The 9,726-nt window shown below is 43.7% G+C and overlaps 1 long non-coding RNA gene across 1 annotated transcript; it reads right to left on the bottom strand.

Moving 5' to 3' along the window:
- Positions 1–5,947: 5,947 nt before the first annotated feature.
- On the bottom strand, positions 5,948–7,086 carry LOC123981811. The gene is made up of 3 exons (XR_006827832.1): positions 7,007–7,086; positions 6,654–6,920; positions 5,948–6,072 (listed from the first exon to the last, which is right to left on the bottom strand). It is a non-coding gene; the product is annotated as an uncharacterized LOC123981811 (long non-coding RNA).
- Positions 7,087–9,726: the final 2,640 nt, after the last annotated feature.

Here is a 9,726-nt window from a genome sequence, read left to right as displayed (position 1 = left end):
AAAGTCATTTGCATTTGGGCACGGGCTCCTCTCTTTGGCTGGGAGAGGGGCCCCCGGGGGACACGCAGAGAAACGGTGATGCTGCAGAGCAGGAGAGTTACTGTGTGCAACTGTGTGTGAGGAAGGCTGGATATCCTGCACACATAACAAGTAGATCTCAGAGTGAACATTCAACAACACGACGAACACGTTCCTGAATCCAAATGTGTTTTCAACAAAGTACAAATATTTGTTCTGTCAGTGTTAAACGTATTCTGTGTGTATTAAATATAAAATGTAAAGCCCCCCGTGTGCACTACACTAACACTGACTGGCGGGCGTCCATAGGAGCCGAAGAACCAGCTTTTGCCTCGGGGCCTCCAACAGGTTAACCAGGCCACGGCCCCCGTCCGTATGATTAATGTTTGATTATGAGGCATTGAGTCCTGTGCTGACGCTCCACGCTGGAGCAGCGTTTTCAGGGGGGTTTATCCTGGAGCAAAAACACACCCAGGCACCGTGAAGCTGGAAGAGTCCATCCCAACCTCCAGCCGCCGCCGCCACACACGCACGGAGGATTTACTTTATCACGCTGTCGCGCTCGGCCGAACCACACCGGCCGTGTAATCGCCTCGTCTGCTGCCACATCCACAGCAATGAGGCTGTAATCTGTCCAGCACACTGTGAGGCAGGAGGCTGCCCTCTGTCCTCCTCTCCCCGGGGGCCCCCACTGGCCTGCGTGGCCCTTCTCAGCCTCCAGAACCACACAGCAGCCAAAAAAAAGGACAAAAAGAACCCGGTGACGTTCGTTCACACCTTAATGCTCCCATAAGGAAACGATCAGTCAGAAACTTATTTAGTAACTTCTTTATTTTTTCTCTATTAATATACAGCGGCGGCAGGATGAGACGGAGGAAACACGTTCTGATTTGAAAGCAATACAGACGAATCTCCAGCTCATCTACTCTCTGCTGGATACGTCACCTTTATTACAACATTTAACTAAACTCCCTGGAGAACAGGCGTGTGACTGCTTTCACATGAAAGCTCAGTGACCCTTTTTATTGTGTTAGCACGACACAAGGCGGAAGATTCTCTCGACTCTGTCGGGTCCAAATCCGTTAAGAGCAGGAAAGAATTGTTAGTTAGCTAAAACTCTGATCCGTTCCAGTCCTGGATCACCTGTAACCCCACAAAATACAGAAATAAAGATATGCTAAGTCTTGCTAGGTTAGGCTAGTTAGCTGGACATGCTAACGTCAGCAGCTTAAATTAGAGCAGACAGACACACCGTTTAATCTGTTCCAAAATCTTTCCAGAGACCTGCCGCATCAACATCCCGGCTCAAGCACTCGGCGGGCGGTCCCTGCTTTGAGCTGTCCGCGCAAGACTCCGGCAAGATGAGAGGATGTGGACAAATTTACACTGTTATACAAGCTGCACACTCACTACTTTACACTGTAGCAAAGTGTCATTTCTTCAGTGTGGTCACATGAAAAGACAGAATCAGATATTTACACAAAGGTGAGGGGTGCACTCTATTTTGTGAGATACTGTATGTAACGTTAGCATGTATAAATAACTATTTATTATTTTAATTTATTTTACGTTACCTAATACACTTTTAATGATCTATTAAGTGCTGTGTGTGAGAGCGGCGCAGTGGTGAAGTGGTTAGCGCTTCCGGCTAACAGCTTCCTCCCACCATCCAAAGACATGCAGGCTAGGTTGATTGGTGTCTCCAAAATGGTCCTTAGGTGTGAATGTGAGTGTTTGTTTGTCTATGTGTGGCCCTGCGATGGACTGGCGATCCAGGGTGTACCCCGCCTTTCGCCCGATGTCAGCTGGGATCGGCTCCAGCCCCCCGCGACCCTGTACGCAGGATAAGCGGTTGATGATGGATGGATGGATGGTTCTGTGTGTGTATGAAGGGACTACAAACTTTCTTTTCGTTATACAACCTTGTGGTACAGTGAAATGCCATTTGGAGAAAACGTGAAGATGCTAATCAAGAGTAAAAACTGTGAAAAGTATAATAAAAATTTTAATTGCAAAGTAAAAAAATTAAGATAATATAGCAAGATATTGTAATAGATACCATGATTTATAACACTACCACTCAACTTCAGTTTCTTGTTATTTATTGGCCAATGCCAGTATCAGTCGGCTGGATGTGGTAGCCTTAAAACCGCAGGAGCAGATATGGAGCAACTGTCTTTAAGATATCATATCTCATCAAATTTCAGATTACATACAAGAAAACTATCTAAAATGACACATGTATCAATATATGATTGATACGTGTGGCATAAATGCTTTTCAAGTTACAGGAGAAAGAAGGATAACAGCTGCAGTAATGATCTGCTGATGAAACATGCTGATAAATCAGCGGCTGTAAACATATTTAAAGCGTCCGTCTGTTTTCCGCTGTGCTCCTGGCTGCCTTCACAGCCCTCCGAGGTGCAGAGCTGGAGCTTAAAGCAGGCGGAGGGGAAAATACATTTCATTACTTTGCTTTGTGGCATTTTTTCCACGTCATTACAAAGCAGTAATGGGCGATCACAGGGAGAAACAGATTGCTCCGCTACTCACATCCAACAGGCCTCATTTTAATGTGCCACCATTACGCGACTCACTGCTTTGTTACAGTCGAGTATGAGCGCCGGTTTCCCTCCTCCCCGTTTTATGCATCTGTATAGAAAGAGTAGACGCTACTCTGTTCTGACATGAGACAAATGTTTCATTCAAATGTTGCTTTCGCATATTGTGGAGGAAGTAATGAATTCCTGCGCGGCGGCGGCGGGCCCGGTTCACCGTGTCAAGTCAGAGCGCGGTGCAGGCACAGCTCCACAGCAGCAAAATTAAATTTAATGTTCCATTCGCCGCGGGAAAGGTGCATAAATCAAAGCTTTTGATTTGCATGGACTGTGGCGAGCAACCTCATCCCATGCAAAAATAAACCAGGGCAGAATATGATGTCACGGGAAAAACAATGTAATCTCAGACTTCCTAATAAAAACAAGCAACAGGCGGGGCCATTTAATTCAGACTGCTGCTCTGATGTCAAGTATATTATTAAAAACATGGCTTCCTTTGCCCCCCCCCCTCTTTCATTTAAGCAGAGAGGAAGCCATTTGAAAAGTTTGATACTGTTTCGCTCAACAAGAAAAATGAAAGTTTGAACCTTTAAAATCAACAGAAACAAGCAGATACTGTTAATGTTGAACATCAAGAGACAAAACAAAACCCTGCAGCAGAAATGTGTTGATGACAGGAAAACAAAGGGACAAATACACGGTGTTCACTCAGTTATTCTGTTTAGCTGCACTATATTCAACAATGCATCGTTATTGCCGGTCATTTTAATTATCAATTAATTGTTTAAAGCTTCAGTGTGTAGGTTTTAGTGGCATCTAGTGGTGAGGGATGCAAATTACAACCAACTGCTCACCCCTCCCTTTCCAAGCGAGCAGGAGAAGCTACGATGGCCGACACGCTCTGTGTTTCTTCTTACTTCTAACAAACTAGTGAACTACTACTACTACTACTACTACTACTACAAGTAACGTTACTTGTTCGTCTTCTTCTTCTTCTTATATATTCAACTTAGTGATGAAATGCGAGAATTATGCTTCTCCAGGCTGCACGGAGGTGAATGCACATGCGGTCGCTGGGATAAGTTTGTGTTGCCCTTTATTTTACACTGTGTTGTACGATCGTGTACATAATAATAATACCCCTTTTTTGTTGCAGTAGTGTCTTCAACTCTGTGTTGAGAGGTAGAAAACCAGACGAAAGGAAAAGTAATCCACAAAGTACTCACTCACAAAAAGTCGTAGGAGCCGCTGAAGTCTCTCTCCTCGTTCTGCGTTCCCAGTTTCTTTAAACAATCTCAGTGTTGTTTGGATGGAGAGTTTTACGTCCATCCAGGACTTGAAGAGGTGGAACTGTCAGTCTAACACGTCCTCATACCTACAAAGACAAAATAGGTCAATTTTCAAGTGTCCCAAAACAACGTGTACGAGCGTTGGCAAGTAGCAGCGACAGGCGTACCGGAACTTCGCTACGTTAGGTTCACGTGACTGTCATCATGTGAAATGCTGGTAGTTTGGTCAGGTTTAGACACCAAACCCACTTGGTCAGGTTTAGACACCGAAACCCACTTGGTCAGGTTTAGACACCGAAACCCACTTGGTCAGGTTTAGGCACCGAAACCACTTGGTCAGGTTTAGGCACCAAAACCACTTGGTCAGGTTTAGACACCGAAACCACTTGGTCAGGTTTAGACACCGAAACCACTTGGTCAGGTTTAGGCACCGAAACCCACTTGGTCAGGTTTAGACACCGAAACCCACTTGGTCAGGTTTAGGCACCGAAACCCACTTGGTCAGGTTTAGGCACCGAAACCACTTGGTCAGGTTTAGACACCAAACCACTTGGTCAGGTTTAGACACCGAAACCACTTGGTCAGGTTTAGACACCAAAACCACTTGGTCAGGTTTAGGCACCAAAACCACTTGGTCAGGTTTAGACACCGAAAACCACTTGGTCAGGTTTAGGCACCAAAACCACTTGGTCAGGTTTAGACACCGAAAACCACTTGGTCAGGTTTAGACACCAAAACCACTTGGTCAGGTTTAGACACCAAATCCACTTGGTCAGGTTTAGACACCAAATCCACTTGTTCAGGTTTAGACACCAAATCCACTTGTTCAGGTTTACCGGTCAGGTTCTGAGTTTACTTGACTCATCCATCCGCCCAACCACCTCCTAACATGAACTTTGTCGCTCTTCATACTACGTCGCCCGACTTCTTCTGCCACTAGAAGTAGCAGCCTGACAAAAAAAGGTAAATATGGGTGGTAATAAGCTGCTGCATAATCGACCTGTTTGTCTGTTTTTCAGGTGAGGACGGGCTGGTCAGTCACTTTACGCCGTCTTAGAGACAAAGAATGAGACTTTTACTTCAGGCAGGGCTGGGACGCCCAAACACAACTCCTAGTCGCCACGATTTAAGAACGTAAATACTTTAGAAATGACTGCAGGCTGCTTCCTTCCTCATTAGAGATGGCAGAGTCTGTTGTTTATTACTGATCACTGTGCAGACATGGATTCAGTAGAAGAGGACAATCACGCTAATGACTTTTAAAAGCACTACGAAGCTATTACTGTCAGATCCTGCTGCTTCAGAGCCAGAACATTTAACTGCAACTTAAACTTCAACGGCTGTAATTGAGCTTTTCAAACCGCACTTCTGCAAATCCTATTCATCATAATGGATTCAAATAATTATTTTAACGTCCGATCATTACCGTCAATTTATTCTAGTATTTTTTGTTAATGCAGTACGAACGCATAGGATGTAATGCGATTACTCCCTGCAGGACACACACACACAGCAGATGATAGCTTAAAGTACAGTGATTATCAGGCTTATCTTTGATGTTTCCATTCCTGTAAGCTAATGCTAAATAGCTCTGCATTCCCTCAACAAATTACACACACACAGGTCTGAGGCCCCATTAGGAATCAGCCGTGATCAATACCCAGTGAATTAGAGTGCTACTAATCTGATTAACTCCCCATTATTTTCTGCTGGCCCTTATTTAGGATGCATGATGAGAAAATATCCCACTTCCTTTTTCTTTAAATGCCACGCTGTTCGATTGGTCTTCCCTGACGGCGAGGCGAGGTTTCTGCTTTTTCAAGTTACGACGCAGCCCGGAGCCTCTACATGAATCACGGGGTTCACCCGGAACACGCCGGGATCCTCCTGTTATGGTTTTGTACTTTTGTTGAATCCTTCCTCGCGTGTCTTTGTATACTTCACTTCCTGTCACATGTTCTGTATTTGATTATGTCTTCCCGTGTTTCCTGTTTGACTCTCCTCTCGTTTCTGATCACTTCCTGCCCTCGTGTTGATTGTTGGCTCCGCCCTCATCGTTTCCACCTGTGCCTCGTTAATCACCTTCATCTTTGTAGGTCAGTGTTCTTCCATCGTTAGTCGTCGGATTCGTCTTCGTCACTTGTCTAGTGTTTCGGCCACATCATCGTCTGTTTCCTCGTGTATCTTTCCCACAGGTGTCCTTTACACTGGGGAAAGCATTAGAAATGTAGAAATGTTGAATAACAAATGAGAATGCTCTGAGAAAGGTTTATTTGCACAATAAGAAAGCAGGCAATGTGATTTAAATATAGAAGAAACAAATGTTACTGCTTTATATTCTAAATTCTCATCTGCCACCTGAATTTTGTGTTTCCCTTAATAATAAACATAAATAAAAACATTTCCATCATAGATTGTAGTGAAGTGTTTTATGCTCAAGACCCCCCCAGACCCCTCACTCATATATTTAAGAATATTTCTTTAAAATTGTGTTAAAACTTCTTGTGAACCCAATATTGTGTAAACCTCACACCCCTAATCTGAGCCCTCATGTCTCCACCCCTTTCTAACAAACCCCAGTGACACCTCTGATTCTTCCCCAGCCTGGTTTCTTAGATTTACCTGCTTTGATTTGACAGTTTGGATAATTTACCTACATGCTTGCTTTTTTTTGGGCTGTTTCCTGGTTTTGGACTTTGCCTTTTGTTTCCCTGTAGTGGATTATTAATAAACCTTAAAGAACTAAGTTTGTCTAACTTGGTGTTCGAGCACCCCCCCGTCAAACTACCTTGCTCCGCCTGCTGCCACTGATGAAGCATCAGACAAACAAACAGGAGGAAACTGTGCATTAGTTGGGAACTATTTCCAGCGGCGGATGGATCCACATGTGTTGTGAGTGTTTGGGGCAGCAGGACGGTGTGATTGTCACTGAGTCATTATAAACTGCAGTGTGTGCGTCCGCGGTGATGAAGGAACACGTGACCCAGTGCAGCAGAGAGGTTCTGGACAACAATGGAGCTCCTCAGGACTCGTTAGGAAATCTGCTGGTTTAAGTCTGAAACATGATTTTTATTAATGACAAGAAGAAAAAGGTTATATTTAAAACCTAGTTTATTTGCTATAACCACGATATTTCCCTACCTTTACCCATCCTGTCGTGTTCACGTGCAGATCTAGTACAGTAAGTTTCTCATTATATTGCTGATGGCAGGGAGTCGGCCAGATCTCTGACTCCTGAACTCTGCCCCTGTGAGAGGACGTCGGGTCAGATGCAGGTTATTGAAATGAAATGGATCTACTCTAAATCTGCTTTTCTCCCCCGTGTTGCTCTAACAGCGCAGAGGAAGAAGCGTCGAGGAAGAGAAGAAGAGAAGCCAAGTCCTCCCGAGGCATGATGGGATTAGTGCCGGGGGGCTATAGCGCGATTGCGGCGGCCCTGGATGGAGAGGTTCAGGTGTAGCGGCTCACCCCTGTAGTTAAAGAGATTATCAACAATGAAGATAATCTAAAGAAAAGTTCCTGCACTCTGCAGACGCCGCGAGAACTCTTGGCATTTTTCAAACAAATTCCCAGAAAAGGCTTTTTATTGTATAAGTGCGGGCGGCGGGCAGTGCAGGTGGCCGTGCGCTCGCCCTGCTGTGATCCCCACCAGCTCCACAAACTCAATAACACACACGGGAGGGATGATAGGCTTTTATATTAAAAGCCATATATTCTGATTAATTCTTCTCTTTGTGAATTCCACGCTTTAAAGAGAAGAGTCTTCTGTCAGAGGCAGGCGGGCGGAGGCCTGGATGGTTTTTACATTTCATTCATTAAATAGAAACCCCTGATGCTTCTCAGACACACCTGCCTCCTCTGCACAGCGTGCTGTTAGAAACATGGACCGAGGCATCCGTTGGTTTCCTTTCATTTCTGTTCATAATGAAAGAGTTAAAGTCTTCATGTAAACAGTCACAACTTCTGACCTCCTGCTGTGAATTCAGACACGCACAACATTAAATAAATGATGTATATTACAGTTTTTCTCGATTGCTTAAACACATTTCTTTATATTTTGCCTCTTTTTCTCAAAACTCTAAACACAAATTCACAATTTCTCACCCAATTCCCCAAACGTCCTGTCGTCGGGTCAAAATGAAGCTCTCCACTCAAAACCATTCAATCTCGCTGAAAAACCAAACTCTGCCCTCAGACACACTGTACAATACAACAGAAACTGGTTATTAGTAATGTTGCGTGTGGTTCTGCCCCTCAGGAACCTTTTCACATGATGAACACAACAAAAGAAATAACAAACAGAAACATCCTCAGTGTGCCGCACAGTACAACATATTATTCTGCCCAGCATCCTGACTTTGGTCTTGGACAGATTCTTGTTCTCCTCATCTTCCTCCTGTCCCATCTCCTCCTCTAACTCCTACTCTACCTCTTCCTTTACCTACTCTGGTCCTTTTGTCTGTCTATTGAAGCTTTGACTGTTTGTGTTTCCACCTGTGCAGCTAATTCAGCTCAACCTGTGCTGATCGAGTGAACAATATTGAATGTAAGTGTTTTCTCAATGACCACATGGTGCAGGCAGTGAGAAATAAAGGTTTGTGTGCAGAGTTCAGAGAAATGGGTGTGCTTTTTGAAAAATTTAGTTATGAATAGCCTGCTTATAGTGTTCAAGCAAAAGAGAAAAACTGTACTTATCACAGCACAGGTAATAAAATAGCTCTTACGGTCTTAATGACTGCCGAGCGATCTGGCTACCAGTGACGCACCAGAGGCTGACAATTATTCAGGATTCCTGTGGGATGGGAGTCAATTACAGTTAAAGCTTACAGTTACGTCTAATGTTCACTCAGACCCCACATGACATGCCGCCTGCAGGCACACAATCCCAAAACCTAAAACAAATTCAAAACAACGCACGGTGTTGTACAGAGCTGTGGCTGAACGGCCATACTGCTAAAACAGTAACTGCCAGGATAAAGAAAACTGTTGTTGTTCATTTTGCACAACAGAGCCCATTACATATTTCTTGTATTCATGTATTTCTTTCTAATCTGTTGTTTTCTGTGTTTTTCTCAGGAAGAGCAGCTGATGTTGTTTTTTGCTTCGGCTAATCCTAATTAATCAAAATCAATCAAATCAAATCACAGAACCGGGACGGGAATCAGAAGTTTTTGTGTATATAAATATGCAATTCTAATAAGAATAAATGCTATTTTCTGATTTAAAAAAGCCCCGTTAGTTTAATTTAGCTCCCAACTAGTTTTGTCCTGAAGATGTTGTGTTTTTTCTCTCAAAAAATAAATATATATTTCTCAAAATCTTAACTATCTTGAAACAACTTTCTCAAACTAATTTGAATTTAATCTCTACCATTTTTCCCTAAACAAAACTCTTTTTTGTGTTACAGTACATAACGACTTCGTTCTCTGAATCTCAGATTATTATTTGTGGCTCGTACAGTCAGCAGCAGCTGGTGGCACAGCAGCGAGCCGGGGGTGATGCCGTTCATCACCGTGTTAAATATTCAAATCAGTCTGAGCTTAAAGAGCATCATCAGACAACAACGCCGATGTTACATCGACAAAAACAAGTGCAGGCTTCATGTTCACTGTGATTAAACGACCTCAGCAGGTTTTCATTCTGTGCAGAAATGAATTGAAAACTACAGGAAACGCACCTGTGACCGCAGCGGCGTGGCCCTTTAAATTCCTAAAGATGAAACGTAATTATCTGATAAAGAAGCGTTAACATTGTCCACATAAAAGGCTGCAGCTGCTTCTCTGATTTTCTCTTGCTCATATTTAATGGATCCTTTCAGGACGAGCGGTTCATTTATGTCTCAGAGGAGATCTGTGTTTCTG

The sequence above is a fragment of the Micropterus dolomieu genome, linkage group LG13 (genome assembly GCF_021292245.1).
Source record: "Micropterus dolomieu isolate WLL.071019.BEF.003 ecotype Adirondacks linkage group LG13, ASM2129224v1, whole genome shotgun sequence".
Classification (NCBI taxonomy): domain Eukaryota; kingdom Metazoa; phylum Chordata; class Actinopteri; order Centrarchiformes; family Centrarchidae; genus Micropterus; species Micropterus dolomieu.
The sequence above is the reverse complement of the archived record's forward strand: the minus strand, read 5'-3'. Positions and strand labels throughout refer to the sequence as shown.